Source organism: Canis lupus, chromosome 22 (genome assembly GCF_003254725.2).
Source record: "Canis lupus dingo isolate Sandy chromosome 22, ASM325472v2, whole genome shotgun sequence".
NCBI classification, from domain to species: domain Eukaryota; kingdom Metazoa; phylum Chordata; class Mammalia; order Carnivora; family Canidae; genus Canis; species Canis lupus.
Window position 1 is genome coordinate 6412083 of NC_064264.1, and position 25845 is coordinate 6437927.

The following is a 25845-nucleotide window of genomic DNA, read 5'->3' on the forward strand; positions in this document are numbered from 1 at the left end:
GAGTTCAAAGGAGGAATACCTTTTATAGTGGATCTAGCTTACTGGTTCCCTACCAACTTTATTATCATTGCTGTTGTTGTCATTATTACTATGATCATGATGGTGATAGGACATTCCAGGGCATTCTAGGAGGACATATGGAAATAAAATCCACTCATGGATTATTAGAAATATTTATTGATTTCATATTATCTACCAGCCTAATGGAACCAGGCTGTGAATGTATTCAGCCTGGAAGGTGAGGATGGAGGGGTATGTGGTGGGAGATGATCAATGTTGAATATTGTTCATGAGCATGGGAGATGCTGGCAAGTATATGAAAATGAAAGCCTCTGCCTCACAGTTGTGCTAACTAAAACTAGTGTTCTTTTCTCACACCAACATAAATTTCTGTGTATAATTATAAATAGCTAATTCCCTCCTGTGTCCTCTGGGACTTTGCTTTATCAGGATATGTCCTCTCTTGTTATGTTTACTTTTTGACTCTTGATGACCCACCATCCCCACCCAAGCCCTTGCCCCCCCCCCCCCCCCCCCCCCGCCGCCCCAAACCCCCCGGGGCCCCCATTCCCCTGCGCTGTTGTCGTGTGACCTCACCAGGCTTCCTCTCAAGCTTCTGAAATTGTTGTTTTGCAAATACTACCAATGAGTTGCCAACTGTCTCAACTCTAAAACACTTTTCAGAGCTGATCTCTTTGACCTCTGTCTTCAGCGTTGTATCCTTTACTTGGCACATTCTCTTCCCTGGCTCCAGTGTAAAAATGCACCATTCACTCCTAGCTGTCCTCTCTCTGGACCTTCTCCTCTTTGGTCTCATTTACGGTTTGTCGTTTTAAGTGTTGGTGTTCCTTTAGAGTCTATCATTTGCCCTTCCTTCTTTTTACTCTGTAGGTTTTCTTTGCATTCCAGGCACCTCAGCCCTCCATATGCTGATGGTTGGATGCCTCCGCCTGAGTTTTCTCTATGGCTTCGGAGTTCTCTGAGTTCAGCTACTGGTAGCATGCAAGGGGAAGAGGACATGGCTCCAGCCCCTCGCAATCTCCGTCACTTGTTAACACACTAAAGCTTCCCTCAGCAAACATACAATCTATGTAAAACAAACAACAACAACTATAAAAACTTATGTAGCATGTTTGGTGCTACTTTTGGAAGCATGGAAACTCAACCTCAAGTAGTGTCTCCTAATCCTTTTTGCCCCTGGACTACTCCTTTATAGAAATTCTGGAGCTGCCCTTCACTGTCCCCAGTTTCCCTGTGAACGTATTTACTTGGATGTACCATCCAAACCTGGCTCCTCATTTATCCCTCCTTTCTTTTTTGATTTCATTTTTATTATCCCTCCTTTCAAACAATATGCTGCCCCAGTCAACAGTACCAAGATGTACTCTGTATCCTAAGCCCAAACCCCCAAATCATCCTAAACTCTGCTTAACTTAAATAGCCAACTAGTCCTGGCATTACTATTACCTTAATTTCTTTCATCTCTGAAAGACTTTGCTTCATTATAATTATTTGATTCATGTCTGTGTTTTTTTTTTTTTTTTGCACTAGAATTTTTATGTTCCCACTACTTACCATAATTTGTATATGGTAGTTAAATGCTCAACTAATACTTTTATATGTAGAAATAAATGTATCAGCAACCCCTAGTTCCCCAGGAATTAAATAGTATCTTAACTTCTTAAAGTCAAAGTACTCTAAAACAATAGGTTTTCTCATCCTAATTTTAAAATGTTATATTGACAAATGTTAATGTTATATCAGAGGGAAATATAAAATCTTAAGTTCCCCGATTTTAAAAAAAAAAGTTTTTTTATGTACGATTGATACATTTTGGAACCTGTACACTTCTAATCTCTTCATTTTTTAAAATGAAGTCCAAGGGCACCTGGGTGGCTCAGCTGGTTAAGCATTCGGCTGCTGATCTTAATTTAGTTCTTGATCTCAGGGTCATGAACTCAAGTCTTGTGTTGGGCTCCACGGTGTAGAGTCTACTTAAAAATAAAATAAAAATTTTATTTCTATAAATGTTCTTTCCATTAGTCCTATTATCAATCCAGTTGTTAAAATTTGATATTTCTCAGTATTTATTCATTGTATACTCTCAAATAGTGGTTTGCTAGTTACCTTTTTGTTAAATGTATGACTGTGCTTTCCATTTGTTGTCCTTTGTGGAATAAATTATTCCCAATACACAGCAGTCCTTCCAGGACCAGCCTACAGGTATAGACTTTTCCCATTTCAGTCCTAAATAAATAGCAAAAGAGAGGCTAGTATGTTCTAAATTCTAGATGGTAACAATTTAATTATGTAGGTTTTCTAATGCTTTTAGTATCTAACCTAAGAGAAATATTCAGATAATCAAAACTTAAATTTTCAGATATCTGATCTTACAATAACCTTATTTTAACCTTTTGATGATTGTGGTTTGATGATGACTCTGTTACAGCATCAGGGTGAAGAGTTGTCTCATATGGAGACTACTTCATTTTTCTGTCATGTTAGACTAAAAACCATCTCTTCTTGAGCCTAGGTTTGGCTGGTAACACGTTGCTTTTTTCATTTGATTGCTTTTAATCTCTCTTGAGTCCCTGGAAGCTAGGTAATCAAGCTTTAAGAATTATAGGATTGGGGCATCTGGGTGGTTCAGTCAGTTAAGAATCTGCCTTTGGCTCAGGTCATGATACCAGTGCCCTGGGATTGAGTCCCACATTGGGCTCCCTGCTCAGCCGGGAGTCTGCTTCTCCCTCTCCCTCTGTCTCACCCCTCTCATGCTCTGTCTCACATGCACTCTTTCAAATGAATAAATAAAAATTTTTTTAATTGTGTGATAAACTAGAGTTAGTAATTATCAAGATGTAAGGAGAACAGAGTTTATTTCTTTGGCATAGGGGCTTTATGAGAATTTTTTCCAACTATTCAGTCTTTTGAGTTTCTAGACTATGTCCTGAAGGTTAGGATTGCTGATTCTAGAGACCTGGAGGTAGTTCCCATTCATTTATGGTTCATCTGCTGCTATTTCCATTGCATCACTTATGGAGCAATGTGGGACAAAGCAAGAGGGCTTAATTTTTTTTAAGCTTTTATTTTAATTCATTAGTTAGCAGAGTGTTATATGTGTTTCAGGTGTACAGTATATTGATTCAGCACTTCTATATATCACACTGTGCTCATCACAAGTGTACTCCTTAATCTCCATCCCATATTGTACTCGTCCCCCCTCCTACCTCCCCTCTGGTAACCATCAGTTTGTTCTGTATAGCTAAGAGTCTCTTTCTTGGTTTGTCTCTCTTTTTTTCTCCTTTGCTTGTTTTGTTTCTTAAATTCACATACGAGTGAAATCATATGGTGTTTGTCTTTTTCTAGCTGTTTCCATGCGTTGCAAATGGCAAGACTTCATTCTTTTTCATGGCTGAGTAGTATTTCATTGTGTATATATACCATATCTTTATCCATTCATCTGCTGATGGACAGTAGGGCTGTCCCGTAGTTTGACCATTGTAAATAATGTTGTTATAAACATAGGGATGCATGTATCCCTTTGAATTAGATTTTTTGTATTCTCTGAGTAAATATCTTGTAGTGCAATTGCTGGGTGGTAGGATAACTCTATTTTTAACTTTTTTTAGAAACCTTCATACTGTTCTCCAGAGTGGCTGCACTAGTCTGCATTCCTGCCAACAGTGCAGGAGTGTTCCCCTTTCTCCACGCCCATCCTTGCTGACACCTGTTATTTCTTGTGTTTTTGATTTTAGTGATTCTGACAGGCATGAGGTGGTATCTCATGGTAGTTTTGATTTGTATTTCCTTGATGACCAATGATGTTGAGTATCTTCGTGTGTCTGTTGGCCATCTGTGTATCTTCCTTGGAAAAATATCTATTTATGTCTTCTGTCCATTTTTTAATTGGCTTATTCATTTTTGGGTGAATTTTTTAAAGTTCTTTATATATTTTGGATACTAACTCTTTATTGGATGTCATTTGCAAATACGTTCCCCCATTTTGTAGGTTGCCTTTTAGTTCTATTGAGTGTTTCCTTTGCTGTGCAGAAGTTTTTAGTTTGATGTAGTCCTAATAGTTGATTTTTGGTTTTGTTTCCCTTGCCTTGGGGGACTTACCTAGAAAGAAGTTACTACAGCTGATGTGAAAGAGGTTATTGCATGTGTTCTCTAGGGTTTTTATGGTTTCAGGTCTCACATTTAGGTATTTAATCCATTTTGAATTTATTTTTGTGGATGGTGTTAAGAAAGTGGTTCAGTTTCATTGTTTGCATGTTGCAGTCCAGTTTTCCCAACACCATTTGTTGAAGAGACTTTTTCCAATGGATATTCTCTCCTGCTTTGGTTTCTTTAAAATTAAAAAAAAAATTTCTTTAAAGATTTTATTTATTCGTGAGAGAGAGAGAGGCAGAGACACAGGCAGAGGGATAAACAGGCTCCATGCAGGGAGCCTGATTCAGGATTTGATCCCGGGTCCCCAGAATCACGCCTGAAGACGGTGCTAAACTGCTGAGCCACCCAGGCTGCCCTCTCTCCTGTTTTGTTAAAGATTATTTGAACATATAGTTGTGGGTTTATTTCTGGGTTTTCTATTCTGTTCCATTGATCTATGTTTTTGTGCCAGTACCATAGTGTTTTGATCACTACAGCTTTGGAGCTTTAATCTTTGGTGATAAGGGCATGACTGAAAATCTCTATACACCCATAGCACATATTCATGAATTTAACTTCATTGCCAGAGCCTTTATCTAGCACTATTTATAAAGATCATTAGTGTCTGTGCCTGTATACGGGGCTCTCCTGCTGGGTAGTGTGCATAGCAGGGAGGACTAGGGTCTATGGTGGAGTGTGAGAAACAAACTAAATACAAGTTTTCTATAAATGATTTGATGCTAACTTATGTTTTAGAATGTGTCATAAATTTTCTATCATTGCCTCATATTAAAAAGCTATTATCACTAAAAATGTGAAAAAAATCTAGTACACCATTATTTTACTTTTTCAAAATTTGATCTGTCATATTTGTTTCTTGTGGAGTCAATAGAGCATGTGCATTCTGGCATCAGGCTGCCAGATTCCAAGCCTGACTCAAAAAGTTATTCACTTATACCTGGAACATGGCCATGTTACTTAGTGTCTCTGAAATTGGGTTTTCCTAGTGATAAATAATAAAATTATCGTGGAGATTACATGAGACAATATATATGTAAAGTACTTAGAACAATGTGTGGAGTTCAGTAGTGGTAATATTATTCTGTATATATGTTTTTCTGTAGAAAACACTTGAAAGTAAATTTTCATATATCTTCAGACTTAGGACTTCTGGAATCTTCTGGCATCTCCAAAAGAATATTACGATTTAATTATTTAAGCATTAAGCAATTCAAATTTTGAGTTTTGTCCTAGCTTTCACAAGGAATCTGGTGAAATTATTTTACCTATTACATAAGGACTTTATTTTAAAATAAGAGTAAAATACAAAAAAAAAAAAAAAAGTAAAATACTTGCTGTATTCTCCATAGTTTACTCTTTTCTCTCTTAAACACATCTGACTTCCAGGCAGTGTGTTAGGCTCTGGGGATGCAACAGTGAAAAAAAAGCACACATGTTCCCTGTCCGCTATACATCTAGTGTAATAAGGGAGTCTGGCTGTCTTACCTTTAATCACACAGGTAACTAAATTCTACTAAGAACTGGTCTTTAGATCTATGAGAGCATTTGACAGGGAGAACTTACTGAATCTAAGGATTCAGGAAAGGCTCACTTCAAGAAGCAACTTAGGTTGAGATCCAAGGAAGGATCAGTGTCATTAACTAGAAAAGGAGTAAATGTGGCAGTGCGTGCATTTCTAACAGAAACAGGAAGGAGGGATCCCTGGGTGGCGCAGAGGTTTGGCGCCTGCCTTTGGCCCAGGGCGCGGTCCTGGATATCCAGGATCGAATCCCACGTCAGGCTCCTGGTGCATGGAGCCTGCTTCTCCCTCTGCCTGTGTCTCTGCCTCTCTCTCTCTCACTGTGTGCCTATCATAAATAAATAAAAGTTAAAAAAAAAAGAAAAAAAGAAACAGGAAGGAGCTATTATATATGAAGGATATGCATTTAAAAATAATGAATTCTTATTTTTTGCGGTGGTAGTATTTTCCTGTTAAATATATTATTTAATTTAAATATAAATTCTAATTACTGCATATAGAAAAAACAATCATAAAATTTGACTCCTAATTAACTATGATTTTAAAAAATAGATTCTTAAAAATAGAGCACATTCATTCTCTTTTTGTACGTTGGCACCATTAGGTGATAGTTAACAAAAGGAGAACCATTTTGTTATTCTAAGTGTACTGCAAATTATGAGTAATTTATAGTTTTTGACTGACTGAGAATTAACTACTCTTTTATAATTCTAATATTTTTCCATTCTTATATTTGTGGCAATAAATTACACAAGTTCTATAGTTTGTCTATAGTTACATAACTGTTGAAGTATAAAGTTGCATAGACTTGAGTAAAAATACCTAAGAAACATATTCTGTTAATAATCACATTTCAATTTATTTTTAGAAACTCCATATCCCTGTGACTTGTTTTTTTTGTTGTTGTTGTTAGAATATTAGTTTTAATGATTGCATAATACAAGTGTGGCAGTTGCCTCTACCTGCTAGAGTATGGCACCAGTCCCTCTTCTTCTAAGTATTTTTTGGAAGTCCAAAGAGTATCTCCTGCCGATTCCTGCAGCTATCTGGTGTCAGCCAGCCTGGCATTAGTTTGAACTTACTTCTTTCCTTCTGGCCACCCCCTGAGGTGTGTCATGTTCTCTGGGCAGCGCCACTTTCCTTGTGTCGCTGATCCATTACAGAGACCAGCTGGGCCGGGCCACTGAACCATTCCTAGGGCTCACTAGTGAAGCGAAGTCTGAGAGTTTAATCTGTGAAAAGACTTTTCATTCTTGATTTAATTTAATTTATTAGTATTATTTTTTAAAAGATATTATTTACTTATTCATGAGAGACAGAGAGAGGCAGAGACACAGGTAGAGGGAGAAGCAGGCTCCATGCAGAAACTCTGACGTGGGACTTAATCCCAGGATCCTGGGATCACGCCCTGGGCCGAAGGCAGATGCTCAACCGCTAAGCCACCCAGGGGTCCCTTGATTTAATTTTACTAATGGCAATATAGGACTATTCACATTTCCTAGGTTGTTTCAGTAAATTGTATTTCTCTAACAATTTGCCCATTTAATCTGTATATCTTTAATTACAATTATATTCCTTTTTTATTCCTGATACTGCCTCTTTCTGCCTTCTCTTTTTTCTTAATCACACTGAAGGTTTAATGGTTTATTTTTATAGTCTTTTTCACAGAGCCAATATTTGGCTTTGTTGACAACATGATTGCTTCCTATTTTAATATTTTTTGCTATGATTTTTATTACCTCTTTTCCTGTATTTTGGCTTCCTTCACTGGGAGCCCCCCAGTGTTCTCGATTAAAGCCTTATCCCACTCTTCTTTCACCTTTATTTGAATGCTCAAGACTGTACATTTTCCCTAAGTGTTGCTTCGGTTACCTCCCGAAGTTCTGATGTGCGCTCTATTTGTTACTGTTCACTTCTAGTCTCAGAAGTGTCTGTTCCTGTGATGGTGACTCCTTTGTCTTCTAGTTTTCCTTTATTCTCTAAGGCTTCATCTAGTTTTAAAGATGCCCAGCTGGCACCTTTACTTTTCTACATCCTGTTTCATAATCTCTATCACTTCGCTTTTACTGATGTCCCTTCCTTTATGCGGTATTTCTCAGTCTTTTTCTACCTTCTGCAGTCAGTCGCACTGCAGGTTGTTTAGGAAGAAAAACAAATAAAGAATTGTGTTCCCCACCCCACCTCCCGCTTGAGTAAAATGTGAGTAAAATGTGGTGCATTTGCAGGTCCAGACTAGAATGTCCTTGCCACAAACTGCAGGGAGGACGACAAGGCCTCCAGGGCCGGGAAAGCCGCCTGGCAGCTGATCTTTCCATGGCTCTCTGAGACCTTGACACCTGCTCGCTTGGCTTGTGCATTGCCTTTCCTCTTGAGGGTTGCCTCCCTCCTTTCCATCTTCATCCTCATCCTTCCTTTATCCTTTCTCCTCCTCACGTCTTCTTCCATCCCCTGAATCCTCACTGTTTGACTTGATTTGTTTTTGTTTTTTTTGTTGTTGTTGTTTTTTCCACCTCCACCCCACTCCCACATAAAAACATGTTTCAAAAGTTGAAAAATCAGGCAGCCCTGGTGGCTCAGCGGTTTAGCACCGCCTTCAGCCCAGGGCGTGATCTGGAGACACGGGTTCGAGTCCTGCGTCGGGCTCCCTGCATGGGGCTCCCTGCATGGGGCCTGCTTCTCCCTCTGCCTGTGTCTCTGCCTCTCTCTCTCTCTCTCTCTATGTGTGTCTCTCATGAATAAATAAATAAAAATTTAAAAAAAGATCCCCCCCCCGCCCCCCCCGCTAGACACTTCTGGATCCAGGTGCAATGATCCATAGAGGGGCCCTAGGAGGCTATGGACTTGCTCCCATGCAAAGAAACCCTGAAAGGGAGAGGAAAAAAAAAAAAAAAAAAAGATGTGCACCACCCTTTTGCACAGCGAGTGGCTCTCATCCGCCCCGGGGCGCAGTCCCAGGGCGCTGCCCCTTTAAGCAGAGACGGCCTGGGGGCCGGGGAGCTGCGGGGGGGGGGGGGGGGGGGGTGCGGGGTCGCGGTCGGGTCGCAGGGCGGCGGTTGGCCCCTGGAGAGCAGCGCCCTGCACGGCGGGAGACCTCGGTAGCTTGGGGGACGGGCGCCCCCGAGGCCGGCGACCTAGGTCAGGTGCTCCGGGCGGGAGGGGCCCCGGGCGCCCCAGGTCACCCCCCCCCCCAGGCAGTTGGCCTCTGGGCCCCGCCCACCCTGGTGCAGGGATGAGCTTCCTGGGGCCCCGGCTCCCTCCGGCTGTGCTCTTCCCAGAAGCTGCTTTTAGAGCCACCTGGAAGACCTTGGGGGCTTGGGCGGGGGGAAGGATGCCCCCCCTTGGGTGGCAGGAGGAGTGGCACCTGCCTGCAGGGGATGCTCTTGAAACATTGAGTCGTTTGTCTCAACTCCCCCTCCAGGTGAAGCTCCTGTGGGTGGACTTAACATTGTAGGTGTTTCGGGATCAGCTATGGAGCTTTTCTGCTTAAAAAAAAAAAAAAGACCACCTTCGTGTATGTGCGCTTGACAAGGCTGCTGGCTGTGCTGGTCGAGGTTCTCTAAATAGAGGGCTTGCAATGTGAAGCAGCGGGCGCCTGGTTCTTTTGAAATGTTCGAAATGTTCCTTGCCCGCCCCCCCCTTTTTTTTTTAGAGCTGGCAAATTCTAGCTTAATGCTTAGTGTGTACACAGGTCTCTATCCGCGTGCATGCGCGTTCATGCGTGCATCTGTATGTTTATATGTATGTGTGTCTGCATACTGTATGGAGGTAGTGGGGTTTTTATTTTTATTGTTGTTGCTGTTTTTTGGATTTTATTTATTGATTCATTCGTTCATTCATGAGAGGCAGAGAGAGAGAGAGAGGCAGAGGGAGAAGCAGGCCCCATGCAGGGAGCTCCATGCGAGACTCGATCTCACGATCCTGGAGCCAAAGGCAGAGGCCCAACCACAGAGCCACCCAGGTGCACGTGTATGTAGTGCTTTTTTAAAGATTTTATTTATTTATTCATGAGAGGCACAGATAGGTAGAGACACAGGCAGAGGGAGAAGGCTCCATGCAGGGAGCCCCATGTAGGACTCGATCCCAGGTCTCCAGGGTCACGCCCTGGGCCAAAGGCAGATGCTAAACCTCTGAGTCACCCTGGGCTGCCCTGTAGTGGTTTTTTCTTTTTTTTTTTTTTTTGATTGGAGTTTGGCAAAAGTACGCGTCCACTCCTGTAGTTCTCCGTAAATGTAAAATACTTACCGAGGAGTTGGTATTGACTTTTCAAATGAAGATTTAACTTAGAATTACATTTTTAAGACCATTTAAATTGCGAAATGAGCTGTTAACTGGCTTAAAAAATAGAGAAAATAACAGGAATTTTGCAGTTAGCTTGCTATGGAAAGATGTAGATTGAAGTTAGTTTTATCTGAAGGGAAGTGACTCAAAAGGATAATGGACAAATGCGGTTATGTCTTTGGTAATTAAATCTGCAGATTCACAGATACTAACGGTTTGAGGAAAAGATACTCATTAGAGCTGAAATTGCAAATGGGAAATTTTCTGCTTAGCGTAAATGAAAATTATTGAATCTCAAAGAAGAAATTAGCCTTTTGTCTAAATTGATCCTTGCATAGGGTGGCAGATTTTTCTAATTAGTTCTAATGAAAAATTAGTTCATTAATTCTAATTATTGATTAATGGGTTCCTGTAATGTTTGTAAACCTTTTTTTTTTTTTTTTTTTTGTAAACTTTCTGATAAAATCATCACATGATTTTAGGGCACTCAGTGGACTTAAGAAATCATTTAATATCTGATTACTAATGGCCTAATGATATTTATTTTTATAATAGTATAAATGCAGATGGAAAGATTGTTTTTTAAAAAACCTTGAAATAATTTAGATTTTAGTTGACGAATAGACAGTGAGGGGTTATTTAAGATGTAATTTTTTTTTAGAGCTGGCTTGTGATGATTTTTCAAAGACACACTTTAGTTAAACCAAATAGAACTTATAACCCACAAATAAATATCCCATTGGAATTAATGGTTAATTGAAAATATTTTGGGTATGTAGGATACATTTCACCTCAATTATAGCATTAAGCAATCTTATTTGCCTACTTGTTTTGTGAGATTACTTGCCTCCCTGATGACTGGCTTTGGAAGTAACTTACTACTCTAAGTGCTTTTACATATATTGTCTCTTTTGGATCCTTGGAATAACTTGTGAAGGGAGGTAGGGCAAATATTTTTATCCTTATTTTACAAGCAAAGAAATTGAACTCAAGAGATAGCTACTTAAGGAAGCATAGCTACCTAGAATAGGTCCCAGTCTTTTGGCTCCTGTGTTTATATTTTTTATATATATTTAGTACATTTGAAGTATGCTCAGTAAATATTTGTCATATGAATTAGCAGAAATATTTTTCTTTTTAAAAAAATAATTTTCATCATAAAAGCAATGTATACTCATTAAGGATTTAACTAGAAATCTCTTTAATACAACTGATCATATTTTATCGGCAATTTAAAATCTGATCATAGACCCAGTCTGAATGAAGAAGGTTATCTAGAGAAATTTATGTCCAATTTTAGGGATAGGTAGGGAGAAAATTAAGTAAAGTGTTCATTTTATTAGAGTTAAAAGTTAAAAGGGGAAATGGAGTAAAAGGAAGGGCTGTGATAGAACTTTAAATGGTGGCAATTTGTTAAAACAAGAATTTGCAACAAATGAACTTCCAAACCTATGTTTCTTATGGAACTTACAGATGATACCAATATCCTTGTTTCTCCTGTAGCCACTTAGTGGATTATTTGGACTATGGACAGAAAAGATAAAAGATGGTAGAAATATTTATTTGCTTAATATTTGATAGTTTCATCATCCTTGATAAAACTTTTTGTTTTGTACCTCTTCTTACTATTGCCAGTCTTAAGTCTGTGTAGTACATGACTTTATACTATAAACACTTGCTGCACAATTAAATGTGGAGCTCCTTTGGGGAATGATTTTGAAAATGGAAGGAATGGGCAAAAAATAGGTACCTCGAAACAAAGTTAGTTGCCTTCCCAAATTCTATTATATTCTCTACATACTTGTTTGAAATATTTAGCAGTAGATCGTCTCTTTGTGTAACATTTTGAGGGTAAAGATTATGAATTTTTATGTTCTTTCCATATATGAACAAAAAGAGGTATTTGTTAAATGGATAAGAAGCGAGAGAAAAATCAGATATGCTAATGGATATGAGTATCTCGGGGGTTAATACCAGCATGCACAGTAAAAAATGCTGCTTTATGTGAAAAAAGAGAAGGTTGTGAGATAAGATAACCAGGATTTGTCAAAGAAGTAAATTCAGATGATGCTTTAGATCACAAAACTGGCAGTAGTTGCCCTTTGCTCTCTCCTGAAAGTTTTAACAATATAAATGCTTCTTAAAGTCCTCATTAACAGAAGAAAAAGTTTGGCAGGAAGATCTGAGTGTCTTTTCAGAAACACCTTTGCAGCTATTCTATTTGTATCTATAGAAATACCTATTCTGTTGGATATGGTGGTTGGGAACTCAAGCAGTCGGGCTGTGCCACTTAGGTTATTTGTCCTCAAAGCCTCAATGACCTTATTGCTAAATTGGGGATAGTAAGAGTACCTCCTTCGCAAGGTTAATGTGAGGATTATTAAATACGACAGATCAGATATAGTCCATAGCACAGATTTATAAGGAACTCTCAATAAATGTGAATTACTACAATGAGTAATATTCAACAGTTTTTGACCTGCATAAATAGAATTTCATATGATTCAATCTCATATTACGAGCATCATGGGTTTTTTTGTAATTTGTGTTCAAAATTTCACATTTGATTAAGAATAAACTTTCAGTCTTTTATACGTTAAAAGAGACTTATTTTTCACTTACTAGTTTTCTAAAAGGAATTAATTGTTAGAGGTTCTCTGAAAATGCCAGCAATCCTATATTTTTATCTGTTTTAAAATTAGCCTTATTTATGTCAACATGTCAAGAAACTTAATTCTTTGTTTACATTTGTTGAGGAGGCTCAATAATTTAAGAATTATAAAATATATGTAGTAAAGGTATAATTGAAATTTACTACATGTATTCCTACATCATAGTTTAAAGTTGATCAAGCAATGCTATGTTGTGGGCGGGAAAAATTTTACAGTTTCATTTATATAATATGGTTATTTAACTACAGAAAGAAAAGCATGATCCATAATTGATACAGAAAATTTACTGAGCATTCCAAGTGCTTTATGTTTGAAGAGAGAATTTAGTTTGACCTTACAATTTCTTTAAGTCAAACATTGGCAATTTGATAAATTTCTATAAACTTCAGGGGACATTAAAATTGATATTTAAGATTTTAAAATGCTATATTATTTTGACTTTTTTTAATAAAAGCACATTTTTTAAAAGCCAAATTTTGTTTTAAAATAAGTAGTGAAGTTAAAAAAAAAAAGTAAAAAGTAGTGAAGTGCTTTTGAATAGGAACCACAAGGTGGCAGGATTGTATTTTTGCAGATTCTTTTTGCTTTGATGTACAGCAAACCCCTGGTTATCTAAAATCAGAAGTTTTCCATGTGATTAACTGTTAAGCATTTTATATACCAGAACTTTTAAATTTTAACTTTTCCGGTGGAAAAATTCCTAAAGTACATTCCATGCTTTCCAGAATTCCCAAGCAGAAGAATAGAACTCAGCCTTTATCAGTGAGCCATTTGAATACCAGTTATTGGATTGTGTCAAGATGAAGTGATAACAGCTAAAGGTGGTGTGGAGGGAGTGAGGACTGGTCCCAGCAGAGACTGGATTTTTGTGCTCTCGAGCTGTGCCTGACGTCAGCCTGCCTTTTGCTTATCAACGTTTTTTCCTAATAAAGTGAAGTGAATCATGTCAAGTGCCAGACTCTGGCATGGCACAACATGGTTTTGTGCATGATGAAAAGCAAATGAAGGCAAACATTACCTTCTCCCAGGGGATTTTGTGACAGGTTGTTGGAGGGAAGGAAAATGAACTATGAGGCCTTGAAAATTTATCATCAGTGGCCCCTCTAGACAAGGAGGAATAGTAATGAGGAACATTAGAAACTAGAGTAACTATTTGCGTAGCAACTTTAAAAAATCTTTCTTATAATATTTTAGACTCAATTGGGCATACTTTATATGGATGAGATAATATTGATTACAACAGATATGTCTAGGTGTGTGTGCATTTCCCTGTTTTGCTGATCTATTCATTGGAGAGGTGTTCCCAGGCATTTTGTGTCTTTACTGGTGATTCAATAAGCATTGGGTAAAATCTTGAGCCTCTTGGACTTTTCAGTTTATTTCTGGATGCCGCTTTTTTTTTTTTGCCACAGCTTTTCCCTGCCCTCCCATATACTTGCAGGTCGAGGGTTGTTCTGTGTATCTGTTAACAAAAAAAAATTGGACTAATTGAGAGGTTTCCTTCTGGATTTCTTTCCTTCATTAATAATTTGCATATTTTTTGAATCTTTTAAAAGATACTATATATAGAGTTCATCAGACCAAATATCAGAGGGAATCAATTTGACCTCACATAAGCACTAAGAAAGCAGTTGTTGGGCTCAACTGATTAAGGGGAGAGGAGGAGGACGTGTGTTTCTCTGGCTGTCGCTAATGTTCATCTACCTGATGCCTGCCGCTCTTCTGCTCTCCATAGTGATCATCAGCTTCTGGAGGCCTGAGTGTTTGCCTTCATCTTTCATTCAGCCCTTCTGGGGTAACTGGAGACCTCTTATAAGCGGTCCAGAGAAGCCAAGGAAATGACTGATAAATTAACTCTACCTGAAATGGATATTAGCGCATAGACACTTGATCCATGCTTCTCAGTTCTCCTTGGTAGTAACAACTTTTTTTTTTTTTTTTAAACTTCTAGTAGATGAAGCGGTATAAGTTTCAGAACTAAAATATATGGATAAGTTTTCCTAACTTGTAATTTTCGACTGTATAAATTTTCTTCCCGGCAAGGTACTATATGTTTTTAAGTAAAAATAATCTTACTCAAAATTTGCAAAAGTGTTTTTGTGGATTATATAAAAGATTCATGGTTTAAGAACAGGCTATAAACCCTCCCTGTTGCATTAGAGCAGTTTTTGTGTAATTGTACACCCTGAAACTAACTTTGAGATTACCTGAAGGATCAGATGCGAGAGCTCAGCTGTGTTAACATCCTCTTAAACACTCTGCAAAACAAAGTATTAGCGAACGGCTCACCTGAGATGGTACCAAGTTTGAACATTTCACTCCAAGATAGCTAGAATCTCATTAAAAGGATTTAAAGAATTAGCCCACAATTTCAGTATTTTTCTGATTCTAAATGTAGTTTTAAGATCTATTTAATTCTTGTTTTGATGAAGGGATTTTGGGTTAAAAAATACATTGTATTGAATGAATTTTTTTAAGAAATTAGAGTTGGTAAAGGGGCAGTTAGTTACAGCCCTGGAATGCCAAGCTAAAGAGTGTGGCTTTATCCTGAAGGTAGTGTGTAATCACTAAAGGACTCTAACTGAATGACAGGCAAGAAAATTAAGAAAATTCTAAGAATTTAGCCTGGAAGCAGTATACAGGATGAATTTGTTTGGATCTGGCTGGATAGAGATTGGGATCAGATTGACCAGATGATATGGTGATAATCTGGAAGTTTTACATGGGTCTGGATTAGGTTGGTGGCAGTGGGACTAGAGAAAGAAAAGGGAGAGATAGTATCAGGGAAGAATTGATAAGACCTAGCAAATCGCTAAGTGTGTTTCAGAAAAAAAGTGTTATGTAAAATTTCTATTTCTGTCCGAGACAGAAGTCTCAGACATAAGCTCGTCTTCTACAGGAAAACTATTTCTGTACATTTAGTGTATTTCAAAGTCTTCATTATAAAGGAAATAATGCTACTTGATGTAAAGCTCAACAAGGAAGACACTGTTGATTTTGAGCCTGATTTCGTAGAATGATGGCTAAAAGTGACTGAAAGATCATGGTGTAGTGGTTCTCAAATAGTAGTAGCGTCAAAATCACTTGCTTTATTGGAAATGGGGGAGAATGTTCTCAAAGGCTGCAGAGTGTCATGGCTAAGAGCACGGAGCGTATGTCGGTCTATAGGTTTGAAAACGGGGTCCGCCCTTTACCATGGGCAAGCCACTTAATTTCTCTGTGTCCCAGTTAACTATTAGGGGTTCCAGGAACTAAATCAGATAAAACCTAGAAAATGCATAGGAGATTGCCTGGCACATTGTAAACACTGAATAAATGGTAGCAGCTGTTGCTATATTTCCTACGTCTTGGAGATTGCAATCCATACCTTTGACATTGGGCTCAGGAATCTATTTTTAAAATATCCCTACTCTGATCACCAAGTATGAAAACTCGTTGCAATCTGCTTTTCTACCTCCATATAATAGTGTTTAAACCACTCTATCCATTTTTATCCTTTATTTTGACGTTCCAAAGATGGCCATGTTTTTAAACAGTATGTGCTACTATTGTAGCACACTCGGTCAGGACTCCTTTTGAGGACCTTACCTAAATCCTTCTGGAAATTCCTCCCAGGCTCCCTCATTTCTCCCCACTCTGTCGCCCCAGTGGAACTGAGGCTCCTCGGTTCCAGCCCCGCAGGCTGCTTCTCCCAGAAACAGATTAGTGCTCCATTGGTCTTGAACCCCACATTCCAGCTCTGATTACTTCCAGCCCTCTCAGAAATATCCTTATAAATCTTATTGAGGAAAATAATATAGTCTTATTTACTAATTGCAATTGCAAAGTTTTTAAATGCATAAATATCAGTATTTTGCTTTTTTTTTTTTTTTTTTCTTTCTTTCTTTATAAGACCTTGTTCTCTAATCCTTTGATTATGGCTGGTGCCTTCCTCTGGTTTAGTGGTTCTTAGCCCTGACTAAGCCCCGGGGAACTTTTAAAACCTACTAATGCTCAGGACTCAGATAGACCAATTACGTCAGAACAGGCCTGAGTATCTGTATTTGTGAAAAGCTTCCCACTTGACTCTTAGGTTTCGGTCTGGGCTGAGGAGCGCTGAAGTAGGCCCAGTCTCATCACCTGCCTCACCACAGTCTGGTCAGACAAAGGAGTGCTTCAGCCATCTGAGGTGAATACAGCTTCTCTAGTCTGGCCAAGTATTTGAGGCAGATAAAGAGGAAGCTTATGTAAGCCTCTCCATGTACCCCTGTCTCCATGCTTTAGACCTTTTATATGCCATTCCCGTGGTAGGTCAAGGTTACATACTCTCCGTTACATACTCTCCTAGAACTGCAAAGTTTTCCTCAATAGTGCAGGCGTTTCTTCTATACCATGATATGTATGTTCCTTAAAACCTCATTTTACAGAACTGCACGGGGAAAAAAATAAGGCAGTTTATGGAGAAAACGGAGTTGGGGCCAACCACTCAACACTCAGGCAGCTTTGTAGCCAGAGCAGTAAGCGAACAAAAAATTGGTACCGGCTCGATATAGCTGGAAGCTCTCCTGGTAGATATCAAAAATACACACACAAAAAAGTAGAGTGAAATGCCAGCAATATTTTAATGAGAGCAGAGGCGGCAGGTGCTAAGATAACGCAGAAGGCAATGGAGCTCCAAGCCAGTGGGGGCTGTGGCGAGGCTGGTACAGGAGGCAGCCAGGCTACCATGAGCTGGAAGCTGCACAGAGCTTGGGGAGCGGGGCGGGGGGGGGGGGGGGGGTGCTCCTGATGGAAGCACTTGCTTTTAAGTTTTGTTAAATACAAACGAAAGGCCTCTTGCTGCTGCTATAGCAACAGAGTTGAGAGCTTTTTTTCCTTTCTTGTTACAGGTTGCAGTTCACTGACTGTTCTGACTCCCCTTGTGTAGGAAAAATCCCCCTGAATCAACAAAACTTTGGTGTTACCCTGACATCGTTTTTTCCGTCGACTGATCACTCGTGAACTAATTTGCCTTCCAGAAACACATGCATGTTGTAGCGAAGTGGACCATATACCACCATCTGTAATCCTAGACTAATTTGTGGCATGACTTGACTTAGCTTCTTTCTCACTAGAATGTAAGCTCCCTGAGGTGGGACTGGGACGCTTTTGAAATCTGGTCCCAACAGGCATTTCCTGAATAAATGAATGGATGAATGAATGAATGACTCAACTTTTCTAATATAAGTGGTGGGAGCAAGTAGAGATAGGAGCATGGAGTGTGCTTTTAAAAAATGAAACATGAGAGTGACCTAACCTTACAGAAAGTTTAGGAAGTCGAGGAGGAAATAACCCCCGAGCCTTTCCTTAGTCATACTCTAAAACAGTTATTATTATTACATGGCCTTTTGAAGTATATATATTCTATATTATAACATTATCCTAAAATTGAATGGCTTAAAACAATAAACATTATCTTACTCCCTTTCTAAGGGGCTGAGAATTTGGGAGAGACTTAGCGGGATGGTTCGGGATGGTTCTGCTTCAGGGTGTGTCATGAAGTTATAGTCAAAATGTCAGTCACAGCTACAGTCCTCACTGGGCTAAAGGATCCACCTCTAAGGTGGCTCACTCACACGGTTGGCAAGTTGATGCTGGATCTTGACAGGATGCACCTAAATCCCCTGCTACGTGGAACTCCCCATAGTCCTACATGACAGTCTTCATGGGCATGGCAGCTGGCTTCTCTCAGAGAGAATGATCAAAGAGACAGTAAAGGAGAACCCTTATTATGCCTTAGTCTTAGAAATCATACACCGTCATTTGTGCAATATTTTTCTCAGGGCAGCACTATTCACTATGGAGAAGAACGTTATAAGGGTATGAAAACCAAGAGGGGCGGGTCATTGGGGGCCATCTTGAAGGCTGGCCACCACACATATGTGTTCATGCTTATAGGTGTCATCATAGGTCATGCATAGTCTCTGTCTTTTTGTTCATTTAACATTGTATGTGTATTTTCTATGTTGCTTAGTTTTTCTATTATTTTTCATTGACTCTAACTCCCTAATTTCTTTTGTTTCTAAATACGAGATTATAGAACATGATAGTTAGACTTAATTTTTTCTAAAATTCAATTTAGCAGTCAATGAGGACTCTCTGTGCATAGCTAAGCATTTTAAATTTGCCAATATATTCTTTTTTTAAAAATTTTATTCATTTATTCATGAAAGACACACAGAGAGAGAGGCAGAGGGAGAAGCAGGCTCCACACAGGGAGCCCAATGTGGGACTCAATCCCAGGTCCCTAAGATCACGCCCTGAGCTGAAGGCAGATGCTCAACCACTGAGCCACCCAGGGATTTCCCCAATATATTCTTGAATATATGAAAATGTAAGCTATGTACATACATATAAAATACCTCAATTATGAGTATAGTAAGCAGTATAGAAAATGACTGATTTTTCTTTTTTTTTTTCATGATTTAATCTGTTCTGGCATTGTTCTTTGAAAATTACTATGATTGGATTTGCAGGTAAGGATTCTTTTAAACTTTATTAATCTTAAGGGCAAATGAATATAAATTTGCAAATACGATTTCTTTTTTTGTGAAATCCTCGAGTCAAATGCTACACATTTAAGGATTTAGACATATCTTTTAAAGGCCGTTTTGGAAGAGAGAACAGTTTTCTTTTTCTAAACTTCCTGATTAAATTCAGTAATCTGAATTTATTCTCATTGACCTATCTCTGGCTTCAAGTGTATAGTGTTCTTATAGGTTGGCTGTTTAGCCATCTTAACTTCAGAAGTGCACCTAGTCTCTGAGCTGCAGTTTAATTAGAACTATTGTTTTTATAATTCTGGATAGACTGAAGATTAATATGTCAGAAAATTTGTGAATATGTCATGAGTTGAATTTTATTTATAGATGTCAGATCATTACCACTTTTCAAAGAAGTTTTCATGGGCTTTTAAACTAAAATTCTGTAATTTTAGGAAATTACACATAGTTTTTATATTCATTTATACTTTCTTTAGGCTTATACACAGAAGGTGAAGTCCGTTTTGTTACTTTGTCAAGTAAAATTGATCCCTTTGGTCTAACACTTGAGCAATTCATGTGCAGGATTTTCTTATAGGATCAACTTTAGTTTTAGGATTAGTTGGGGGAAGGACTAAAATTATTAAGTGAATTTCTTTCACTGAAAAGAGTGACATGATTTCAATTATTTTTTAATTTCTCAAGGTCTTAAATATACATCTAAAATCTTGTTTATAATTATACATTAACTTGCTTTTTATACATTATATATATTTTATATATAAGCTTTGCTTTTCACAGATAACAGAACTTCTAAATATTTCCAGACACATTTACCATCTTAATGGACATTATATTACGTTACATTATATTGCAATGGTTTCTTTCCTTGTTCCTTACTCTCTTCCATTCCAGTTTTAGAACTTTTTAAGTTACTTTTTGTCCTTTTGCCGCTCTCTCTAAATTCTTCACATCCTCTTTTTTCATGTGGAAATAGTCTCTATCAAGTTCTTTAAACATCCAGATAAATACCATAAGTAGGGTAATTTTCAATATCTTGTAACTTACAATAATAGACTGTTAAGCTCTATTTATATATTTCTACATTGTATGAGGTTTATTTTTATTTGGATTTTTGTGTTGTATTTGTGCTCATTGCATTTGCAGGCTTGTAAATGACTTGTTGAAGTAGATGACCCATCTAACTAAAAGTAGTATGGGCCAGAGTATATCTTGAACATTTGCTATAATCACAGAGAAACACTCAGAAGGCTTGCTAGAAATATATCATTACTGCTTTCTTTTGTTGTGCAGAGTCTGCTCTTACTTTCTATAAAAGAGATTAAAGGAGGCTGTTATGATACAGAGCTTACAGAGCCATGTTTTCTATTATGCATTACCTTTCTAAAAATGCCTATATGTGAAATAGATATTTAATGTTTTATGACTTGAACAAAACAAGGTACTTAGTTAAATGATAGTAATTGTTATTTTGCCAAAATAGTAATATTCATGTATATGTATGTTGGCAATCTAGGAATCACTGGTCTGGATTATTTTTATTGTATGATGGTTTCTGTGTAATACATATACTTATTTGTTATAGTGATAGAATCATTTAAAGTAATGATTATATTTTGATAACTTGGTTTCCTTTAAAATCACTCCCCAAATGCCTTCACAGGCTAAGAGCCTTTACCAGAATTTCTTCCTAGTCTTTGCTCTTGTCCTTCCTCGTTCAGCCTTCATTCTGTATCTGGAATCACCTTTCTGAAATCCAGAACACGCTCCTGTAGTAATGCCTTCAGTATCTGCTCTCGTTTCCTAGAGGCAGGGTTGATATTTGGCTGCTTTGCACTAGGAGGGTGAAATTGGCTATTTACAACCAGCATCTATTCTGATTGCCTGGAGCTCACGTGTTGTGGGGTAAATTTCTGATTCTTTAGCAGTGTTTTCAAGATCTGGGGTAATCAGAATATCTCTGAATACTTCTGCCTCCATTTTCTTCCATTCTGTGATTATTTCAGATGGCCCTACTTCTTGGGCATCTTCCACAAAGATGCTGTGCCTTTCTGCCTGTTTCGTACATGCTTTTCATTTTCCTTGAAATTCTTTCTTTTTGGGGGGCTGATGATTGTAAGATTATTCATGAAGATTCAATTTGGGAGAAAATTCCTTTTTGTAACCTTTCCTGACTACCCAACACCTACAATCCTCCCCCAGCCCCCTCTACTTGTTTACCTCCTTCTATGCTCTCCTTGGTACCTGTGGCACCTAAGATGTCATACTTATTACTTTGCACTTTATTTATTGCTTGCAGATATACCACCCTTCCTGGACTATGGAGCTATCACAGTGCTTAGCCCAGATTATCACCAAGGAAGTACTTTCGGTGAAGTGGAAATTGGTTTTTTGAACCAGGCAGACCTGAGTCCAAATTTCAGGTCTGTCATTTAACAGCAGTGGTTGAATTAAGTTCTCCTCTGAGTTTGCTCCTCTGTGTATGTGATGATAATAGAGATGAGATGACTATTAAACAAGATGATATGTAGAGTGCTTAGTGCATTGCCTGGTGCATAGTTGTTCAATTTTCCTAGTTAAATTCAGTTTAAAAGTTTTGTCTAGCCTTTTATTTTTCTCTTTGAACAACTTTTTCTCTTTTTCTCTTTTTTCTCTTTTATTTTTCTCTTTTATCTGTAACAAGAATACAGTTTTTATCTGAAAACATTTCTCCCTTCTAGTGCTCTGTGATAAAACTGAATGATGAGTTATATTATTAGTGCTGCTAAGGAAAAACACTGTTTACAAATTTCGACCAGCTTTTTAGAAGAAGAGCTGCTTCACTCTTTAAAGGGAGCCCAGAGACTAGCCCAGTTCCAGGCACAAAATGTTTGTGAAATAATATGCAATAGATATCTGTGGCAGGGAACTATCGTGGGAAAGAAAGACTGTCTTCCCTTCCTTGTTCTGGGCATGAAGTCACTTGATTTCTTGCTGGAGAAACAGGCATACCACAATCATGGGGGAAAGAAAGACATAGAAGCTGATGGAGAGTTCCCCCTCCTTAGCTTTTCCTTGAGGAGAGACTAAGATGGTACAAACAGCCTTTTTGAAGGAGGCTGCCAGGACTGTTGCATAGTTTGAGACATTGAATAAATTGATGAGGGAAAAAAAACATATAAAAGAAAAATATTAGGAATTACTATGTGAACTAATTCAACAAATCACAGAGATTAAAGTAAAACTTGAGTTGTCCTTTTACCAAAACAAGGAAATCTTCTTTGGTTCTTGGGATGATTATTATGATTCTTTCTTAGGATTATTATCATACGGTTAGGGAACAATAAATCGAGTCCTATAAGGTGATTCTCAAAGCTGAAACATTTTCTTTTAGATACAGTCTGTAACAATACTGCTTATGTAGGCTATTTTCAAGAAGTTTTCTAATTTAAAAGGTAAGTGGAGAACATGTGTTGACCTCTTTTGATTAAACTCAAATGACTGAAGCAGAAAGTAGTTCGGAGCACAAGGTTCGAGCCTTACCTGCTCACGTTATTGTTGCAGGAAATACCAGGTACTTTGCTTGTATTATCTTCTCATTTTACATAGGAAGAAATAACTTTTGGAAATTTGAATTAAAGTCCAACTCCAAAGCTCAAAATCTGATTATTACTCTTTAAAGTTGCATTTAAAGGGGCGCCTGAGTGTCTCAGTCTGTTAACTGACTCTTGATTTCAGCTCAGGTCATGATCTCAGGGTCATGAGATCGAGCACTACAACAGGCTCGATGCTGAGCATGGATCCTGCTTGACATTCTCTCTGTCTCCCTCAAATAAAAAGTTGCATTTAAAATGTCAATTTTAGGGATGCCTGGGTGGCTCAGTGGTTGAGCGTGTCTGCCTTCGGCTCAGGGTGTGATCCCGGAATCTTGGGATTGAGACGCACATCTGGCTCCCCACGAAGAGCCTGCTTCTCCCTCTGCCTATGTCTCTGCCTCTTTATCTGTGTCTTTCATGAATAAATAAAATCTTTAAAAAAAATTTTAAAAGGTCAATTCTAATCTGGGATTAAATAGACTTTGAGCTTTACAATTACATATCTAGATTTAAATGACCAAAATAATATCATAGATACTTTTAAGGGTTCTTTGGAAGCGACATTTTAATTGGAATTAGAAAGAGTAAGCCAGCATCATTTTGGCTTTACTTCTCTTAGGCCATATAGAATCTTGCTGTTAAGAGAATGTGGAGAATTTTTGCTGGTACCAGAATCTTAGAAACATTGGGAGGCTAAATGTGATAGAAATTGTGAATCAAATAATCAAAGCCTTCACTAATCTGTTTAAAAAATGAAAGTAGGTCCTAGAACTTTTTCTATTTTGAAATAAGGAGACCTTGAAATCCACAGAAACTTAATTTTCCAAGTCCACCAATAATATAAGACGGCATGGGGGAGACTTAGATCAAATGCATACATTTAAAATAGATAACCTGCGTCATCAAAATTGAAAATTTGATCCAGTGTAGATCCTCCTCCTTCACTTTACTTCCCATACCATCCCTGGAAATCCTGCAGTTCCCTCATCTGTACTCTGCCTCTCCCTACCACTGAAGTCTTTGGAAATTATAAAGATATTTGAAGCTACCAAGCCAACGACTGCTGACACTAAAAGAAGCAGCTTCAGCAGGATTTGGAGATTTCCAGTAAAGGTCTTGGTTTATAGATAGTGCTTTCTCTTTGATTGGGAGGAAGGTTGTTCCTGTTTGTTTGCTTCCGTTGGCTCTTCAGTCTATATCCTCAACAATCTTCCTGTTTCTTCTTTTTCTTTGGAGCTTGTTCCTCCTGACTTCACGTGAGGTTGCTCTAGCCATGCAAGTTTCCTTTATTTTCATGGGTTATCTTTGGTGTCCACAGCATGGATTCTTTTATTCATCTTGCTCTAGAGAAATTACATGTTCTTTCCTTTAAAAGGAAAGAACCTTTCCTCTTTCCACCTTCACCTCAATATTTAAAACCTTTTTTTTTTTTTTTCATGCACTGCTGGTGCTTTTGAATCAGAGTGATTAGACAGGTTTAGAATGTTGAATGAGTGCTTTTTTATATAGAAAAATTGACATTTGCCAAAGAGTGACAAAATAGAATCTTTGTAACACAGGAAACATGGTGGACTGACATGCCTGGTATACATTTGAGATATGTGTGTGTGTGTGTGTGTGTGTGTGTGTGTGTGTGTGTGTATGTGTGTGTGTGTTTTTTTTTCTAGGCGACTTGGTTCAGCTGGTGCGGCTTCCTACTTTCACCTCGCGTTTCTTGAAGACATAGGCATAAGCAAAACATGAAGTGTGCGTTATCCTCAAATTGTTCTTTAACATATATATATATTGTTCTGGAACAAATTCGTGTTCTCCAAACAAGCTTTAAAACAGAACAGATTGTACTTGATAGGCTCTTTTAATTTAAAAAAAAAAAAAAAAAAAAGCATGTTCTGTAGTTCTAGGAAATTTTTTTGAATTATTTTATGCTACTTTGCTCCCCTTCATATCCTCTGCTCTGTTTCTGAAATTCCTGTCGTTCAGATGTAAGCCCTCCTAAACTGCTATCTTTTCTTTTCCTCATTTTTCCTTCTTTGGTATTTTGTTTTAGTTCTTAGATATTTCTTCAACTTTGCTTTCCATTTATTCTAGTGAATTCTCACTGTGCTCTCATAATACCCATTTTTCAATTTCTAGGAGCTCTTTTTGGTGTTCTGTTATTGTCTTCCTGCCATCATTATATATCCATGCCTTTCAGGACCTTTAAAGTTTCCTCGTTTCCCTATACTCCCCTGTTTTCTCCAGGTTCCTTTTTTTCCTGAGTGTTGGGTATGTTAGAGGATGGTTGGCCCTTTGCTCAGTTGTTCAGCTGTGTAAGATCGGGACAGGATAAGGTCTGTGTTTCATATAGACTCTCATCTCACTTGCACAATGAGAAGCATGTGGTTTCGAGTATTGAATTCTTTAATGCATATCAGCTATCTTCTGGACTTCCTTTGACATTTGCTTAAGTTCCAACTGGATGAATTAAACCATCTTTTTTTTTTCTGGTCCCCCAAACTGTTGAAATTGACATCTGCCCTATTTCTTCGGCCCTTGTGTGTTTACACTGGATTCTCTATCTCTTTAGTGGTTTGTAGGTGGAAACAGATAAAATGTGCGTGTTTTATCCACCCCATTTACTCAGAAGTAGTTTTAAACAGCTTTGTTGTAGAAGAAAGTAAATTCTAAGATTCTCATGGTTTCATGAAACTTGTCCAAACCAAGACTCAGAAAAGAGCTATCATTGCCTATCTAGTGCTTGAACTTTGGAGGCAGATGATTTTACAGAGGGCACCATTTACTTATTATCAAACATGGGGAAAGATTGAGTTTTTATTGAAAAGTGAAAAGTGCCCCAAAATACTCTTTGAAGAAACTAGGGGAGTACAAAGTGGAATGTAATACTTATTACTGCATTGCTTTCAAGTGCATACCATACTTCTTAAATGCTCTGTGTATCATAATTCTGATCTTAGTAAACATTCTCCACCCAGAGGAAGGAGGACAAGATACCAAAGCACGGGCCATCTCCTTCATCATCTATGGCTTACTGCATGTTCCTGTGATGCTTGACTTTGTTGGGACTCTTGAATATTCGATGGGCATGTCTCTTACCTGTCTTCTCCATT

At 38.1% G+C, this 25845-nt stretch overlaps 1 protein-coding gene across 5 annotated transcripts in view; it reads left to right on the forward strand.

Moving 5' to 3' along the window:
• Positions 1-25845, forward strand: part of TSC22D1 (TSC22 domain family member 1) — a 131199-nt gene that overhangs the window by 83165 nt on the left and 22189 nt on the right. The window contains exons 1-2 of one of the 5 annotated variants that reach the window (XM_025478233.3): positions 8736-8787; positions 21463-21586. The exons of 3 other annotated variants lie outside the window; for them this stretch is intronic. The gene's annotated coding sequence lies outside the window, so the exon portion shown is untranslated. Of the gene's footprint in view, positions 1-8710; positions 8788-21462; positions 21587-25845 lie in introns of those variants that run through there. One more of the 5 variants, XM_049099543.1, reaches the window with a different exon arrangement.